Consider the following 20,015-nt stretch of genomic DNA (forward strand, 5'->3'; position numbering starts at 1 on the left):
TGCAGTATTTGTGATGAAAGGTGAGTGAAACAGCCATACAGTGCTCCATGAGTAATTAATGTAGTTTCCAAAAAAGGATTTTAAATTGGGGAAAAAAGTATGTATCCTTTTAGCAAATATTCTAAAATAGCTTTGCCAGTTATTAAAAGATAAGAAAAAGGGAAGTAGACATTACAGTATAACATAAGTATTTTTTGTCAGCCCACAGCAGAATTGCATTCAACTAGGAGAGACTGAAGAAATTTAATGCACGTTAAAATAATCAGGTAAGAAAATAATTTATTTGTTAAGAATGTATAAAGTAACTGGGAGCAGAAGCAACCCTCTTCAGAGTTCATTTGAGTGACAGAAGCATATGATTTCTGGCTGTATTTGTTTAGTCTTTGTAGTCTGAAGAGATTGAGTTTGTCTAGGCTTAAAAAGAAAAGTGCAAAGAGGGCTTATTCAGTGATGAGAAAGAAGGAAGGTGGTCATTCTCTGTGTCCAGCATGGGTAAGACAAGGAGTCCTAGGCTCCAGACTGAAGATTCACATCAGGAAGATATTTTCTTTTTTTCTAACTTTAAGGTGGCACTTGAAAAAATTACCTAAGGAAATTACACTTCCCATCATTCTTTCTAATATATATATATATATATATAATATAAGATATTCAGTTAAAATTTTATGTCTGAAATTAAGCTGATTTTTCCATTGGGGAAGGATGTGAACAAATGAGATCCCATCCAATCCTATTTGCTTTGTGAAATCGTGATTTTTATTTCTTATATTGCGTTTTAAGTTATATAAATCTAAATCCAGCTTTTAGTCTACTTTTGCTTTGTCTGTCAGTGAGACAAATTCTTCTCAAAATCCAGAATATTGAAACTCCTATGATGCATATTTGATATATAGATTCCCCAAAGACCTATGGAAGGAAAGTTGTGTGCTTCTTTTTTTTTCTGTACTAATTGTATAATAAGCTAAAACTATGTTGAACTAAGTACTGTATCAAGACATTTTATTGAAAGTGTCTCTATGGAATTCCCATCTGACCATGCTTAAATAAAGGTTTGAAAAACTTCACTGCTTAAGGAAATACCACAGCTTTGAAAACAAGCTTTCAGTATTTTTATTTAGTCAACTATATATTTAGCTCTTGCTCAGTTATTTATTTCCACTCTTTGTATTTTATAATGCCAAATACTTCCATACATATATCCATAACAGGGAAAGGGTAACATTTGCAGGATTGCTTAAGTAATTTCAAATCCCAAGTCAGACTTGTTCTTCTGAAGTCACTTAGGCAGAAACAAACATTTTCTTTAGCCCCCCTCCCAAAGGCAAGGTAGTGTATAATTCAGACAAGTTACAATAGTAGAAATGAGTAGGATGGAGACCGGGTAATGAATAAAACCAGAAGGCAGATTGTCGCTTAGTGTATTTTACTTCTGCTTCATGGTTTTGCTGCTGGAGGGGGACTATTCCTCTTCATCTGCATGCACATGTGTTCAGTGAGCTGCTGAGAGGGGAAGTGAAACCACAGCGGTGAGGGCTGAGGGATGCTGGTGGGACAGTGGGGTGGAGCAAGGTCACCTGTGCTGGTGCCAATGCTCCACGGACAGCTTTGAAGCATGGGGAGAAAATGGACTCCCCTGCAGAAGGTTTTGCCTGTCCTTAACAGACATCTGTGACTTTAGACACTGTGAGGAGGCTTCTATACATTTATGGAAAGCTGGTGAAGACGTTATTGAACAAATACTCTGCCTTTTGGGGTTTCCTGCATTTGAAGTGTGTGAACACTCAAGTTGGCAATATAGAGAACTTTTCACATATTTCAGGTAAAGCCCATCTGTTATAATCAGGCAAAAAATTCTTCTGCTCTTTCTCCCCAGAGGAAGGCTTTTAGAGAAGTGCTTGAGGGTGTTTCTTTCATTTTGTTTTGTTTTTCTGTAGAAGAGTTAGTATGAAACAGTCTGGTTTCTGTCTTCCCTTCACTGTTTTCCTCACAAGGCAATTACTTGACAGCTTAGAGTAAACTATAGGGAGCCACTGGAAAAGTGCAGTGTTTTCTACCGCTTTCTTTCGATAGGACTATTTCAAGGAGGATGGCATGTTATGTAACAGAATTCACAACTTCTGTAGAAAGTCCCATTAGAGAATTAAAGCGGGGCCTGAAGTCTCAAAGCTTTTCTTCTCCGCTTGTTGGGTGTGATGCCTCAGCCGCAAAGATCAACATCAATCTGATACTTGTGCCTCTCTACTGAAAAGATAACACCTAGTGGAAAATGTCCAAAATACTGACTTTCTGTTCAGTTGTTCTCCTTTGATTATACGCTTGCATATTCACACATGCATGGATAGTAGCTATAATCTGATTTTTTATCTCTTTCATGATTTAGTCTTTCTTTAGGCTATTATTGGAGCCTATAAAACCAAGTATGAACACAAATTAAATGAGTAGCTGGGCAGTGAGCAGGACAGCATTCATTTTGCTTTCACTCTCCCATAAAGATATGCCAGGGCTCAGCACTGTATGCCTGCCTTACTGGGAGGGAGCTGCGAACTGAGGGTGGCCATGACTCCTGTGGGGCCATGCCATTCCCAACCAGGGCCCATCCTTCAGCACCCGGTGAGGGAGCAGGACTGAATGGATCCCATCTATGGCTCTCAGGGCCCTAGAGCACAGGGCCAGCAATATGAAAAGCTTTAGGGTCTGGCAGGACCCAGAGTGTCGATGGCCTGAAGAACCCATGCTGAGGACTGGATGCTTCAGATATTTGGCACAATGGGTCCGTGCAGCAGGCAATGGGTATGATCAGCCAGTACAGTCCCTAAGGGTTTGCTGCAACAAATAAACATTAAACTGTTAGGAACATCAACTTCTAGGAGCAGAGACAGCATCCAAGCCCTGCCTCATCTGAGGAGACATCCTAATTTCTTGGAATCTTTGGCGTGTATGAGATTTATATATGTGTGTGTGTGTGTGTGTGTGTGTGTATAATTTTGTTCTGACTTAGACTGAAACCGAAACACAAAAGTGCCTGAACTTCCCAGAAATCTCAGAATTTTTTCTAATCAGCTCTGGAAGAAGACTGTCTGTCACTCTTTCATTTCTTAGAAAAAAAGAATTGACTTCAGACTTTTTAGGAAGCGCGTTGTTTTCTTGTGATTGTGGCTGATAAAGAAAAACTTCAATAGTAGCGAAGAGAGGAATCTATGGCTGAAATGATGTAGAATAGGTCAAAATAGTAAATGTTTAGAATATCATCCTCGTTTCCACTTACTTCGTAGCTCCAAGAAGATAATTATTTTTGTAGCACGGTATGGACGTACAGAGGGAACATGAGCAAACTATTTTTAATTGTGTTTCTCTGAAAGCAGTGATTACACCATAACAGAAATGTAGTTGATAACAGTTGGAGTATTTGTATTTCAGTATGAAGTATCAATGAGCTACTTGCTACTTTAGTGCAATAAAAATACTGCAAAGGATAGTACTGACATGAGCATGCAAATGAGCTTCATGTCATTTGTTTTAGACACTAGAATGTCTTTTCAGGCAATCATATACCTGATGTTAAATACAGTTAAAAGATGTAATGTGAACAACGTACAGCTTTTTCACTTTTCATATGCATCATAGGAACTGTATGAGAAACTGCTGTTGGTGTCTTTCTAATTTTTTTTTTTTTGATTACTCACTACTCAATCATTTGCAGGTAAGTGTAGGGATGTGATTTGGACTACATTTTCTATGCAGAGTCTTAATTGTGTTGAGAAACTGGTTTGTATACTCCATCTGATTCCATTTAAATGGCTTTTTTGTTTGTTCCACAAAGTGAGATGAGTTTAGCTTCAGCTGGAGAAAACAAAGTAAAAAATTGTTTTATTTCTGGTGAGATCCCGTTGGGAGAAAACATAACTTTGCTGGCAGTATAGGTGAAGTTTAATTTCTGGATTGAGAATGTGACCCAGCCTTGCCACAAAATGAAAGCCAGTAGGCTTGGTTTCTGTTCTTCTATATCTCTGTGCAGTGGAAACTGCTCTTCTATCTACACAGCTCACTATGATAGGAAGTTCTGACTTAAATAAGTTGGTTGAGCAATGAACTTTTCAAACTGTTATGTGTACTTACTTGAATTAGATTGGAATGGGTTCTGTGCCAGTGAAGCTCTTCAGAAATGAGATGGCTTGAAATTTTAATCTGGTGATGTTACACTGATTTGGCAGTAAATCAAGGTCCTGGCTGTAATTTATAGGCAAGCTACATGAGCTATCTGTAGAGGTAAAGGAACCCACTGTTGAAGCACAAAATGTTGAAAAGGAAAGCACATCCCTGCAATGAATAATTTGAAATTCAGCGCTTCCTTTTTTCCTGCCTACTTATGCATGTGATACAAAGACTATTTTCCAAAATCTGTTTGTGAAACAGCTGAGAAACTGTTCATGGTCCTTACTAGTGAGGAGCACCTAGCAAAAGGAAATAGAAACTCTACTTTTTGCCTTGCATTGTATTTATCAAGTAAAAGTTCAGCATAAAATCAGCATAAAGCCAAGCCACTGAAGTGAAAAGATTTGTGACACTTGGTCTGAATTAGAGCAAAAAATATCCCCTTCTTCAGAGGTGTTTCAGGTTTTTTGTTACTGCCACAAGGAGAGTAATATTGGAATGAGTTCCAGTTCCTTGAAAATGAACAGCTGAGGCTTTCAACAGGTGCCATTTCCTCAGCTTCAGGAATCCAAAACTGACTCAGCACCGTGTCTCTTGCTGTGATCTCACTCAACCCGAGGCAGCTCTCCTTTTGTCCACAGGACTCAGGCATCTCTGTCAAAGGATCTGTCTCGTCTATCATAAAGCCAAGTTGTGTGCCCTGAGCTCCAAGACTGAGAGCCCATCCCAGGAGTTTTGAGAGAGTTTCAGATGTTTTGCTTCCAACATACAGAGACCTCTTATCCTCCAAAAATTCAGTCCACCTATCTCTCTCAGGTTCTTCTTATCAGAGGAAAATTTTTGATAATTCCTTGGAAATTTCTTGTTGGGTTTTCATGATTTGGATCTTTAATAACTTTAATCCTACTTTGAAATTGCTATTTTTATATTATCCCATTGCCTTGCATGAAGACCAATTCCTTGTAGTGTTTGTAAACTTGGAAATTTTTCACTGAACAGTAATAAACTTTGAAAATTATAATGTGGATCACTGATTGATTGGGCTTTAATATTTCACATTTAAGTTTTAAATTCTTTTGAATTGTAATTCAATGCTATCTGGGCAAGGCTATCAAGACTCAACAATTATTTCCTAGCTCTCTCATTCTCATCAAGAAAAAAACACCATATAGCCCCCAAACCTCAAAAGTGGGATATACAAAGACACCTTTCTTGCTTTTTCCCTATACTGCACTATGTATCTCCTGCCTCTAAAAGTGACAGATGTTCTGTCTGCTTGTCGCTTCTCAGCCCTGTGGCTGACCTCTATCCAAAAGGTGATGAGTCAGACACACTAGATATCTTGGCAGGAATGAGTAAATGGAAAAGGAACAAATGTTTAGTACAGATGAGTAAACTGACCTCCTTAGAGAGTTCTTAGGTTGGAGATGGAAGGGGCTGAGGAATGAAGATAACCTTCTTTTCGATTTCTAGTAGCCTAAAAACATTGCTAACATATGTCAGGGGAAAAGGAATACTAGTAAAAGTAAGAGTCAAGTGAGGCCAAGTGGAAGAAAGAATATTACGGAATGTCAGAGCCCACCTCCCGCTCTAAAACAGTGGATACATGCAATTCTGTCTCAGGCTGTGTGTTGTCAGTTTTGGCATTTGCTGACCAAAACCTGAAACCTTTTCCATTATTATAACATTGGTCTTCTGGCTCATAGCTGCTAAGTACAATCTTTCCAAGAGTAAAACATCAACTTAAACTTTTACCTCAGGACTAATTAGTTGGGCAAATATCTGTGTCTTTGAGGTTCTCACTTCATACGCATGCGGAGCTCAGTTATGGTGATGAAAGGCCAAGTGTGTCCAGTAAGAGGCAGCAGGAAGGTCAACATGGGAAGTAATTGTTGTTAGATTGTGTTACAGACCACCCAATCAGGACAAAGAAGCAGACCAAGTGTTCTACAAGCAGCTAGAAGTGTCACAATTGCTAGTGAGACTTCAACTTCACAGTTGTCTGCTGGGAATACAATGCAGCAGAGAAGAAACAGACCAGGAGCCAGTTTTAACATTTTTATCAATAATCTGGACTAGGGGATTGAGTGCACCATCAATAAATTTGCAAATATCAAGTTGGGTGGGAATCTTGATCTGCTTGAGGGCAGGAAGGCTCTGCAAAGGAATCTGGATAAGCTAGTCATAGAGATCACATCCAATCACATATCATCAACAAGGCTATATGCCAGGTGCTACACTTGGGTCATAGCAACCTCAGGCAATAATAACAGTCTTGGGGAAAAGTGACAGAATGGTTGCACAGCAGAAAGAACCTGGGGATGCTGGTGGAGAGCCAGCTGAACATGAACCATACGTGTGCACAGGTGGCAAAGAAGACCAATGGCTCCCGGCCTGCATCAGAAATAGCATGGCCAGCAGGACGACAAAAGTGACTGCCCTTCTATGCACAATGCTGCTGAAGCCACACCTTGAGTACCGTGTTCAGTCTGGGCCCATCACTACAAGAATGACATTAAGTTGCTGGAACACTTTCAGAAAAAGGCAACAAAGCTGGCAAAGGATCTGGAAAATGAGACATGAGGAGCAGCTGAGGGAATGTGGGCAGTTTAGTCTGAAGAAAAGGCTGAGGGGAGACCTCATTGCTCTCTACAACTGCCTGAAAGGAGGTCGCAATGAGGTCTGGTCTCTTGTCTCAGGTGACACATTATAGGATTGAGGCAATGGCTTCAAGGTGCACCAGGGAAGGTTTAGATTGGATATCAGGAAGAATTTATTTACAGAAAGGGTGGAAAAAGCTCCCTGGAGAAGCGGTAGAGTTGCGATCTTTGGAGGTATTTAACATGGATGTGGCACTTAGAGCATAGTTTAGTAGTGGTTGGTGGTTGGACTTGATGATCTTAATGGTCTTTTCCAGCCTAAATGATTCTATGATTCTATGATTTTCTATGACTCAATATATGCCCTTTGATATGGAGGGGAGAAAATGACAATGGAGAGAGACAGTGGCAAAACGGTATGAATTATATTAATATTTTCCTTCGTATTCTTTCCTTCATGTTTACCTTACATTGCTTCTTGAAAATTAGTGCTCCAAAGAGTTGGGTGGCAAAACAATTGCAAGAATTGTCTCCTAGGGCTGATTTCTACTATGGGGAAAAAAAGCTCAGAGAAGTGCAAAGTACTTGCTGGAGGTATCACTGTCCCATCATAAACCAGTGACAATAGCTGCTGTCTTTTCATGGTATCACTATGCATCAGCTATGCATCGCTACAATTTCCAAAGCCTACACACATGATAGCAACCATAGATCCATCCTGCTGCTTCTCTTCCCTTTGTGGGACAGCAATTGTATGGTTTTGGCAGGAGAAGGAGGATGTTTTTTATGCCAGCTTTAGCTTTTGGGAAGGAACATCTCAGATCCTCTGAAAAGTGGATGATCTGGGGAAATTTGCAGGAAAGGAGAATCCCGCTTGCATGTGGGAGTAAGGTTTTGGGGGGTTAGGCTCATGAAAGTGATGCCTTTATATGTCAGAGGAAGGTGTTGTAAATCAAGGCTTCTAGATGTGTGACTGAGAAAATCAGCTTACCACAGAATTAAATTCAAATGCATTCAGTGAGCTCAGTAAGCTGCAATTACTGATGCACTAGTGTTAATTTTTATCCTGTTTGCTTGAATTCTTTCTCATTTATATGTTTTGGTATTCCCTAATGGCTCCGCACTGGAGTAGGCAAACTAACCGTGTCATAGAACTGCTGATTTAGAGAACACATTTCATTTGTCCCTATTGTTACAAAACACAATACACGAAGCTGAAACCTACAGGAAGAATCTCTTATCATTTCCAGCCACAGACTCATTAAAGACTCAGCATCTCATATTTGCAGCTATATTTCCATGATCAGAAAGTACAAACAAGTCACTGCACATGAGGTTGCTCTTCATGTATGTATGTGAGAGTCAAAAAAGGAAGGTGAATAACATTCCCCATATCTGAGGTGAAGCAGGAACAATCTGCAGGATAGGAAGTCTGGTACAAATCACATCAAGCTGTGGGAACCAGGGAAGTACAAAATATTTTGATATTCTGGAGCTTATGTGTGCTCAAACACTTGAAAATCCACCTGCCACCTTGCTGCCACCGTAATTTCAAAAATCAAAGTCCTTAAATTTCCCACCAAGGCCTTAAGATTAAATATACTTCAACATCAGCATGGGAGAGAAATAGAGAAAAGTTTGCTTCAGGTCCTAGTGGAGGCCTTTTCTTTCCACAAAACCATAGGACTGGACTAAATACGAAACAAAGAACTCCTGCAAATCAATGTGTGGGGTTTTTTTAATCTGTTTGTTTGCTTGCTTACTTGCTTGCTTGTTTAATTTGCCTTTTCTCATTTGGCTGCTAGCTGATTCTTAGGAGTTTCTTCAGTTCTATACTGATCCTTAAGGACCAAGGAAAATGCTGCTGCAGATGTTTTTGAATGGAATTTTTACTCACTGTCAGCCAGATAGGCTTGGTGTATCTCTGCCACTGGAAAGGCAAGTCATGTAGGAGAAGCAGCAGCTCAGAGAGATCCAGCAGGCTGTCCCACTCAACTGGAATGGCTACGTGTGTTCTCAGTGTCTCTATCAGTGCTGCACAAATATACTGAGATATCCCACAGAAGGTCTTCAGATTGATATGCTCACACCTGGCTGTATATTACTGTCCTGCTCCATTGACCTCAGTGGAAGGGGAGGAGACTCAAGCTACGTAGGTTGCTCTGAAAGTAATGCCTCCTAGTTATTTTCATGGAAAGTGCAACTGATACAAAGAACACAATAACACTATTTGATAGAACAAATTACCATCTGTTGTATGGCAACAAAACTTAACAGAATGTTGGTGGGAATGTTCAACTTCTACTGCCGTATTACCGGTATCCACCTCTGACATCATGGGACAACATAATAAAATAGAAGACATTACTTTCATTAGCATTTGGCTGCTATCTTGAGGCCTGTAATATTTGTATCTAACAGCACACAGACTGTTGGAGTTTCAGTGACCATCAACTGCTTGAGAACATCTGTGTTTTTCACTTCAGGAGCTTCACATTTCTGCAGAAGTCAGCAGGATACACTGTTAGCTCCACCCTCCCAAGCCCTCCCATCGCACCCATCATGTTTCACACCTCTCTGGTTTGGCAATAGCAGAGGTGCAGCAGGTGTGAAACCAGACCTCCGAGGTGGTCCTTCAGGCAGAGGATGGGGGAGAAAAAAGGGAAATTCCACATTACTCACAGGGAGGAAGTCCAGGGAGGAAGGGCAGGACATTCACCGCTTCTTCTTGGGGAAGGTGCATTTCCGCCCCTCTCCTCTCACCCTTCCACTCTGCTTGCCGTAGTGAGCAGCAAGTAGTCAGCTCCATCTTCAGGCTGGCCACATAAGGTGGCAAGGCAGAGCTACCCTCCAGAAACAAGAGCCAGGCATTAGGCTGGGTGGCCTAAAAACAGAGATGCAATCTAAATACGTAAAACACCCTGTAAACAGAATCCTGTTCACAAGAACAGGACTTGATGCAGGGGCGACAAGAGAAGATGTGCTTGGGGTGAGAGAGAGGAATAATAATTGAGTGGGGGTAAAAATATACATTAATTGAAACATTTAGTCATTGCAACAGCTATGCTGAAAAACTAAGAGACCTCCTTTTGCAGATGCATTATGTACAAATACCTAAATTGCTATTACAACTGGGAGACATACTAAACACTGCAGAAAATAACTTACACAGCACAAGCCTCCTTTTTCACATTGTCTGCTGAGTCCAGGAAATAGCTGCCTCCTTGGCCCCACTCTCTGTCACTCTGTGGCTTCTGTCTTCGTGGAAACTGGCAGTGCTCCATTTTAGGCTGCCGGCAGCAGCCTTGAACACCGTGCTGGAGCTCACTACTGTCTTTGACAGTCCTATGAGATGCTTAGCACAACGCTGCTGAGGCACATCTTTAAATGTTGGCTTCCACTTACAAGGATGAACCTCATTTTTTGGTTGCAGGCATGCCCAGCAGCACCTGGATTTGCCCTGCCTATCATAGAATCATAGAATTAGCAAGGTTGGAAAAGACCTACAAGATCATCCAGTCCAACCATCCACCTACCACCAATATAACCCCACTAAACCATGTCTCTCAACTCAATGTCTAAATGTTTCTTGAATACCTCCAGGGACGATGACTCAACTACCTCCTCGGGCAGCCCATTCCAGCACCTGACCACTCTTTCAGAAAAGGAGTACTTCCTAATGTCCAGCCTAAATCTCCTCTGGCATAACTTGAGGCCATTTCCCCTCGTCCTGTCACTAGTTACAAGAGAGAAGAGGCCGACCCCCAGCTCACCACAACCTCATTTCAGGTCGTTGTAGAGAGCGCTAAGGTCTCCCTTGAGCCTCCTCTTCTCCAGACTGAACAATCCCAGCTCCCTAAGCCGCTCCTCATAAGGCCTGTGCTCCAGAGCCCTCATCAGCTTTGCTGCCCTCCTCTGAACACACTCCAGGGCCTCGATGTCTTTCTTGTAGTGAGAGGCCCAAAACTGGACACAGTACTCGAGGTGCGACCTCACCAGGGCGGAGTACAGAGGGACAATCACTTCTCTGCTCCTGCTGGCAACATTATTTCTGATACAAGCCAGGATGCCATTGGCCTTCTTGGCCACCTGGGCACACTGCTGGTGCATGCTCAGCCGACCATCGACCAATACCCCTAGGACCGTTTCCTCCACACAATCTTCCAGCCATTCTGCCCCAAGCCTGTAGCACTGCCAGGGGATGCTGTGGCCAAAGTGCAGGACCTGGCACTTGGTCTTGTTGAACTTCATCCCACTGGCCTCAGCCCAGAGAACCAGCCTGTCCAGATCTCTCTGTAGGGCCTTGCTACCCCCAGGCAGATTGACACTTCCTGCCAGCTTGGTGTTGTCTGCAAACTTACTGAGGGTGCTGTTTTTCTTGGGAAAATCTGCTTGCCTTAGAGACAGAGTTGTGGGGTGACAGAGCTGTAGGGTGACAACACTGCAGAGTGACAACATTGTAAAGTGACACTGCTGCAGGTCACAGGTCTTCTTGCGCTTCTTCCTCCCTGTTAGTGGCATCTCAATTATCAAACACTTGTTACTGAAAACGTCTTTCTACCCCAATTCGTTTGGTGAAGCCAAGCAGTGCAATAGTGCTTTCAAATCAGTTTTCTGTAAGATTTTTGAGAAGTTCTTTATACTCAATATAGTGTCAACAGTAATCCAATTGGCCTACCTTGCCAAACTGAAGCACTTGTTTGTAGTTACACAAGCTTTTGTAGGCATCAAAGGGTCTCTGCTGTGGCTTTGATCCTGTTTTCATTATTGTGTTACAAAGTTTCAACAAAAGGCACAAATGAAGACCTGCAGATACACTCCTGAGATATGCAATGGAAATGAAGATATGCCAGGAACTTCCTGAGAGGAGAATTTCAGAATTGAAAATGCATTTAATCTGTAATAGACATATATTGCAGTTTTTTATGGGATGTGAAAATACTGCTGTGTTAGAGCTCAGACTGAAAAAAAAAAACCCACAAAAAAGCACATGCTGCTCTCAGCCATAACACAATTGCAACTTCTTTGGGAGACAGTTTTTGGCACTAGATACAGTTCAGTGTGAAAAGCAAGAAAGGGGCTGATCAGACAGGGAATCAGAATGTTATGGCATAGGAATGGGCCCAAGTTAAAAACGTAAGTTGTACATTACTGTAGGGGCCCTGCACTCTGCTGGACCTCATCTTTTGAACGTAAAGAAATTCTTCTAAAGCTTCTTTCCTGTTTGCACCATTAAAGGAAATGGCAGAAGACAATACAATAAACAGTCAGACATACGGCAAAGGAATATCTGGACTGAGATCAATGTTCATTGTTGCCTGGGTCAAGGGTAAAGTGCTGATGAATCGACAGAGTCTGCAGTTAAATGAGCGGCAAGAAGACTCATAGATTAGCTTAAATCTATCTACGTAAGCACGGTTTCCTCTTTGCATTTAGTTTTTGCACTGTTGGTACATGCAGTGTTGACACATTATAAGTACATTTTCTGATAGTGTCACAGCTTTTGTTGTCCATTTATGGGCACGGCCCATCACGTAACATGGCTCCTAATGTCTGAAACACACAGCAAAGCTCAGCACAGCTGAAAACCAGCCTGGCAGGTTTCTGATGCTCCTCTCCTTCTAGTGCTGGCACAGGAACCCCACTAGCTGTCCCTGGCTTGGCCCTTGTCTGTCCCGGCTGCTGAGGCAAGCTGGCTGGGACAGCAGCTGTGCTCATTAGGACCTGAGACTTGCCACGGTTGGAGCATGTGAGCCAGCAGGCTTTCACTTGAGGCTGCTGCTCCTCTGGAGAGCTGCAGCTGAGAGGACACCTGGCCTGGCAAGTGGCCGGCACAGTTCTCCTCCCCCAGCTGCCTGTCACTCTTGTAATGGCTTCCTGGCAGCCCTGCTTCCTTCCTCACTTCTTTCCCCACCCCACAGAGCTTGCTGCAGTCCCAAGCCTCTTGAGCAGGGATCCGGCAGTGGTTCTGGCCTGTGGAGGAGCGGCTCCACAGCTTGCACGGCATGGGCTGCCCTCCAGAACCAGGTGCTGCTCCATGATCTCTGTCCCCTCCTCTCCCAGCCGTGACCTGCTGTGGGATGTCAGCCCACTCTGACAGTCCTCCTGCCATTTGGGCTGCTTGAGGAGAACCGATGCACGATCTGAGCTCTTCCCAAACCCCCTCCAAGAACCTTCCGAGCACCGAGTAGGAGAGTTTTTCAAGCTCAACCCTGCAAGCTAAAGCAATGTGAACTTAATGAACAAAGTTGTAGCCGCATGGGAAGCGCAGTCCAAATGGAATAGCCTTAAGCAGCTGTGACAATATTACTCCTGCCTTGGCAAAACTGGCAACAGCATTTGACTCTCACTTTTTTATAAAGTGGTCTGCAGGAATGATTACAAGTACTGACTGATGCTTGTGTTGTAGAACTAGGATCCAGATTTCTGTCTATTGGAAATAGACACCACCTAGCCTTGCTTGCACTCACTCTGAATCTTTCTGTATCTTTCTGAAAGGATTTCTTAGCAAATGTGAGGCTGAAAAAAGCAAAAGCTGTTCTGGGTGTAACTGCCATACAGTTAAAATTTAATAGGGTGTAAGAGCATTTGTTCTATTTTCTCACCTTTTCTTTTTCTTGAAAAGAAAAAAATAACAGTCTTCTGTTGAGACAGTGATAACACCTTTAAGCAACGGTGCATGATAAATTAAGAAACTGGGTGGAGTGCTTCCTTCCTTCCTTAATTTATCATCCGTTTGCAATCAGTGAGAAGTGAGAAACAAGTAGGACATCTTACTTAACGTCTGAAAAACAAACTTTTTGCACTAAAAAACAGAGGGTCTCCTACCTCCGAGGTTTAGCTCTGGGCCAGATCCCGAGTCCTCTGAAACGCCTGTGTGACTGTCCCCCTGCCTCAGCATGTGGGATTGCTGGTGCTGGTCAGATGATAACTCTTTCACCTTTTGATTTTCCCTCTTGCTCAGAAGGAGGCTTCTTTCTTGCATACCAATCACACCCAATGCTGAGATTATAAGGCAGCATGTTTTTGGGAGTGTTTTGGTGGCAGTTAAGACTTGAAAGCATCTGCTCACGTAGACAGAGCGGAATCAATTTTCTCAGCAACAATGTGGTGCAAAAAGGAGACAGAAAGAAAGAAAAAAAAAAATGAAAGGTATCCTACTACTCTGTATAAGCCAGCCACAGCCTCGTGTTTCAGAACGCTCTGCTCTGGAGATGCTGGGTGTTCCAAATTATCTACTCAGCATATTCCAATTTGTCACATCCTACATCTCAGCAACAAAGACCAGAAAAAAAGACCTCCAAACGTGTAAAACACAACTGAAACTTGTCAGTTGTTACAAACAAAACAAACAATCAAACAAACAAACTCAATGCATTAAAGCCCTATTAGTTTTAACCGCAATAAAATACGTTGCTTCCTTAAGATGTGGGAACCTTCTCAGGAGATGGCCATTTCCTATCTGTTTTGTCCAAGAGTTTGTGGCTACAAGGAATTAAGAAGATGGGCAGCCTAAGGAAAGCCCTTCCCACTTGTTCTTCCTTCATATACCTAGCACCTTAATCAACAGGCAGGCTGGCAGGAAGCATTGCTTTCCTTCCAGTCTGCCAGCCACTCAGTCAGCTGTCTGGGTTTGTTGAGGTGAGGTAGGAAACAAGACTTGTTTGTGGTTAGGGCAGCCAAGCTCCCTTGATGACCACCAGCAAAAGCTTTTCTAGAAATCATATTTGCCTAATAGCATAGTTTTTAACTACAGCCTTGCTCCTGCTGAACTCAGTTGGTTTGTCCTTAGGGATCTCCAGCAGTGCTTCCAGAAATTGAGACCCAGGAATATACCCAACTGGGAAAACCTTAGCTGAAGTGATCTTAGTGGCTTTGCTTGGAAACTGTGGAGTAGAAAACCAAGACAAAACCCAGTTCTGGGGCAACACTCAATAATCTCAGCTGTAAGAATGTAGAAGGACCACCAGACCACTGCCTTCTACAGTACCACAGAAACCTGTCTCTCAAGCTGACCCACTCTTTGGGAGGGATTCAGAGAAATGGATAGGTGGCTGCTTAATCAGAGAGCATCCTATCTACCTAAACTTCGGGGCCTGTTTTGAACAGGTACCTGCAAAATGGCAACAGGTGAGAACATTTTCTTCCAACCCAATACAGCTGAGCTACTGATGATTCTGCTTGCCCCTGTATGGGAGAGAGCTGCCTCTACAGAATAAAGTAACCCTATGTATTGAGGTCTGGATCTTACCTCCTCCCAGCCCTTTTCCTACAGAAATAATCTGTGAGGTCTAGTCCTTAGGCTGGAATTTAAATACATCTTTAATAAAGAAAAATGAAAAAAAATTATGTGATTGTATATGGCTGATGGGAAAATGCTTCCAATCATTAAATAAAAAGGAAGGAATTCTCATCCCTGCTTTTCCTGTTCCCCCCCACACACTTCTTTTCTATTTAGTGTGCTCAATGGCTCCTTTACGCTCCCAGGGAAAAGTAAGGGAGAGACATACAGGAATCATACCCTGAAATAGCAAGGATAGGAAGAGGAAGTTGCTTTTAGTGTTGTTTACAGTCGGGATTATCAAACTGAAATCTGCTTAGTGGGGGTTAGTCAGGCCCACAATTAGTCAGCAGTTTTCTAAATGATTTCAAAGGACTTATTAGTTTTCTTGAAGATGAGTAAACTAAAGCTAAGGCTGTAATTTGTGCTGCTCAGGTGGTTTTCTTCACAGTCAGGTCATGTACTGTTACGCTTCATAGCTGTCTGTAATGGAGGCATTCCTGAGCAACTCTGCTGGTCATACTGATGCAAGGAAAGCCTTTCACCAAGATCAGTTTCTTCATGAATTAATCTTACATTCTCACAGTGGGGATTGCTGTATCTCCAGCACTGCAATGTGATTTGGTTGTACCAGGTGCTCTTCTAAACAAGTTGTAGGGTTGTCCATGGCAAGGAGACAGAGCAGAAAAACGTGGGCCAAAAACGTAATCTCTGTGAAGTCAGGGGGAGCCTTGTGCAAGATTTTGTGTGCTGTCTCTGCTGTAGCTGGTTGTGCTGTTGTGAGATTTCTGTGTATCAGGCCATGGATTCAGCATGCCTTAGATGCATGCTGTGAGGCCATCAGCAGACCAAGGAGAAGCTTAAATCTTAAGAATGCCAAACCCATCCCTTTGTGGAAAGGGCTGTCAGAGGGCTTAAAATCCTTTTGTATGCTAAAGAGTCATAGATAAACATTTCAAGAATTATCAGCAAATCTAGCATTTTGTTTTGAGCCAATGAAAACTTTATTTTCAGCTCAAATGCATCTTTCTGTTCACAAATTTTTTTCAAAGCAAAAATTTTTTTATCGGTGCAAGACACATGTGGATGCTCTAAGATGGCAGCCACAGAACTGGAACCAGAGGTCTGATGCATCAATTTAGGCTGCAAGGAACTGGAGCACCTCTTGCTACTCAGTCCAAACATTGTTTCCCTCCCAGGAGCAGTCACCAGGCTGCAGATTCATTCTAAGTGGAAAACAGTTTAAAGTTTTACACAATAAAGAGCAGGAAAGACAAATTATGCAGCTGAACTTGTGCTTTCATGCATGTCACAGTGCTTCTGGTGAGCCTTGGTCCTTAGGTCTGGTTTTCTGTCATTCCCAATTTGCAAGCTATGCCTCCTGCCTATTCCTACCAAACAGCTTTTTCCTCTTTTCCCTGTTCTTCTGCTTTGTCCTCTCTCTTGCATATCATAGACTATTAATTCCTCTTTGCCATCTGTTATCACTCTCCCTCTCTCTCTTGCAGTCTTTTTCACATCTCTTGCTTGCAATAGCCTCACTCACTTCTCCCCACTCTCCTTCCACAAAGCACAGGAAATCTTGCTCAAGCAAAAAATGTATACCAGGAGTCTCATCTAGAGAATGCCTCCAGCTTTGCATTGAAGCCAAGGGACATACACTAATGTGCCTGGAGTAAAGGTTATGGGTCTTCTCTAAGTTCAGTTCCGGGATGTAGCCAGAACACTCACCTCAATGTAAGAAGCAAAAAATATCACTAGATGTGGTGGAACAGATGTAGTTGGAGAGATCCTGGCCCTAGACTACATTGCAGTACAGTGGCTGAAAAGCTCCATGAAGAAATGCAACACTCTTTTCAAGAGAAGACTTATATTGTGTACTATTACTCTTGCTACAAATTGGGCAGTACTCATTTCCTATGACAGAAATTTCTTCTGCTGAAACAAAAATATGTCAGTTTGAAAGCACTGAAATGAGTCATTTTATCTTTGAGGGTTTTTCATCCTTCATTTTCCCTTGGGCAGAATTACATGAACCTGCAGCTTGGAGAATGAATTACAAGAAGTTGAAACGTTTTGACCCTGTGAAAGTCTTGCAGTTGGACATGGCAACAATTCATATGGCCTCTCCCAAGGCAAAAGCGTAAGACAGGTTCTGTCTCCCGCCATTCCATTCCATTGTGTGCCTAGTACATCTCAATGCTGAATTCAGCTTTAGAAATAATTGGTCAAGACCATCCACTTATTTCCAAGAGAGTTAAAGTGAGTTTCTTCTTTCTGGAGAGCTCCATATTCAGTGGCACAATAGCACTAAAATGGTGGCCACTCATAGCTGAGGTGGAGTTTCATCAGATGTGTAAGGGCATCATAGTACAGTCAGCTCAATACCTTGGGCAAAACAAAGCCACTTGGAAGATAAGGGCTGAAATAATGTATTCTGCCTTTCTCATTGCAGGTCATCACAGCTCAGTCATGAGCTCTGGAGATGGGTGGATGCTAGGGAGTGTGGAGACACCGGGATGGCTGTGAGGAGATGCCTCCTTTCTCTTGACTGGGGTCACCTGCCACCCCTCCATCCTCTTGAAGAACTTACCTTGCAACAGAACATTTCACGCTATGGCAATCTTGCCTAACTAGCACTGAAAAAATGTCTGAGTTCTAGCAGCTTGCCCAGACCTCCTGGTGGTGGATGACAAAGAAGTAGAAGTTTACCAAAAATATTGTTCTCCTTCCTTTCCTTCCTCTCTTCTGTGATACAGAAAGGACATCACCAGATCCTCTTTCATCCTCTCTGTTCTGTTTGCTGTTCTCACACAGTTCTGGGACTTCTTCTGTCAGCCTCCCTCACTCCTACCCCCTTCTGTCACTTCCCCATCACTCCCAGCTCCTCCTTCCTGTACAGATTTACCTTCCCATTGTCTCACTCCCAGTGCACAGGACATCCTCCTCCAGGTAGCTCATCCTCCACCATCTGTTCACACTCCCATATTGCTGCACTTACAGACCTTCCCCCACACATGCACGTACCACCTGAAGAGCCTCTCTTCGCCTCCTAATACATGTAGAATCATAGAATCATAGAATTCTAGAATCTTTTGAGTTGGAAGGGACCTTTAAAGGTCATCTAATCCAACTCCCCTACAATGAACGTTTCACTGACTCACCACCCTTATTGTAAAAAACAACTTCCTTATATCCAGTCTAAATCTCCCCTCTTTTTGTTTGAAACCATTTCCCCTTGTCCTATCATAACAGACCCTGCTAAAGAGTCTGTCCCCTTCTTTCTTTTAGCCCCCCTTTAGATACTGAAAGGCCACTCTCAGGTCTCCCTGGAGCCTTCTCTTCTCCAGGCTGAACAGCCCCAGCTCTCTCAGCCTGTCCTCATAGGGGACAGCTGCTAGGCTGCGTAGGGATGGGGTCAGGAAGGCCAAGGTCCCAAGGGAACTGGACTAGGTCCCTCTGGATAGCATCCCATCCTTCAGGCGTATTGACCACACCACGCAGCTTGGTGTCATTCACAAACTTGCTGAGGGTGCACTCAATCCCACTATCAGTGTCATTGATGAAGATATGAAACAGTTTTTGTTTCAAAAACAAAACCCCTTCTCCTTGTCCACTGTTACCAGATTGCCTGTATTATCTACTTGAGGTGGGGTACACCTTCCTGGATTTTCCTTTTCTGGTTTATATACTTGTAGAAGCCTTTCATGTTATTCTTTGTTCCCCTTGCCAAGTCCAGTTTCAGCCCACCAGCATCCCTATACTCCTTTCAGGTTACTTGTCCCTGCTTCCACTGCCTGTGCATTTTTTTCTTGTTCTTCAGCTTGACCAGCGGGTTGCAGTGCAGCCATGCTGGTCTCTTGCCCTCCTTTCCTGACTTCCTACACCTGGGAATGGAGAGCTCTTTTGCCCTAAGGAAAGTTCACTTAAACATCTGCCAGCTCTGCTCCTCTCCCTTATCCTTGAGGGCAGTTTCCCAAGGGGTTTTGTTGACTAACTCCCTGAGCAGCTTGTAGCTGTAGAATAGTCACACTCCAGCCATGGGAATCATCCCACTAGGTTTTAGTGATAGCAACTATACCACAGGTTTCTAGAGACAGGCCTTCAGGAAGAGTGCGGTGTCAGTTTGCCTCTCTCATATTAGTTGATATCACTGCTAGCATCTTGCTACGTGCTCCAGTTGTCATGTCTTCCTCTCTTCATGTTGAATGCCAGACTGGGTCTGTCAGGGGGACACAAAATACTTACCACACATTTGCTGCTCTGAGAATAAATAAACACATTTAACCTTAGTGCACCTCCCCAAGATTTCTTTTTACTCTATTTTTGTGTGAGATTTTGCTACACCTTGAGGCCAGGGAGCCCTCAGTGCCTTGAGCAAATCAAATCCCCTTTCACATATTCTTCCTCTGGGCACCAGAGCCAGAGGCACATTCAGGTCACCTTCAAGGCTGGTGCAGATTCACGCTAGAGGAAGCTCACTGCAATGTCAATATAATTAGAAGCTTTCTAACATCATTTAAAAAAATAATAATCATTAACAGAGTAGTCTTAAATGTCTTCCAGGAACAAAAATCACACCCCTGTCTCCCAGGAGAATATAGTCGAAGTGTAGATTCATACCAACAGTGGAAGGAACACAAATATTCATAAACTGAGATGGCTCCAGGGCAGGCTTGCAAGATGAACTCTTGACATTACTTAGCTCAGTAAGGCGACTATGGGCTTGCAGAGGGCTGCAAATTCACCCACAGAAAACTGATCTATAAAAATCTACAGCATCACTCATAATCATTTTGAAAGACATGATCAGTTTTCAGAGTAATGATTACAGAGCAACGAATTGCTTGCTCAGGAAATCTGAAAATGGACAAATGGGTTTCTCAAACAGCCTATCTTAAAACAATAGTAATAACAATGATAGTAATAATAATAGTAGCACTCATTATAACATATAATACTATAGGACCACTGTATTTCAT

General features: G+C 42.7%; 1 protein-coding gene across 2 annotated transcripts in view; it reads left to right on the top strand.

Moving 5' to 3' along the window:
• Nucleotides 211-20,015, top strand: part of P2RY8 (purinergic receptor P2Y8) — a 52,329-nt gene continuing 32,524 nt past the window's right edge. Inside the window, exon 1 of one of the 2 annotated variants that reach the window (XM_021411669.1) lies at nucleotides 211-266. The gene's annotated coding sequence lies outside the window, so the exon portion shown is untranslated. The remainder of the gene's footprint in view (nucleotides 267-20,015) is intronic. The other variant, XM_021411644.1, reaches the window with a different exon arrangement.

The sequence above is a fragment of the Numida meleagris genome, chromosome 1 (genome assembly GCF_002078875.1).
Source record: "Numida meleagris isolate 19003 breed g44 Domestic line chromosome 1, NumMel1.0, whole genome shotgun sequence".
Taxonomy (NCBI): domain Eukaryota; kingdom Metazoa; phylum Chordata; class Aves; order Galliformes; family Numididae; genus Numida; species Numida meleagris.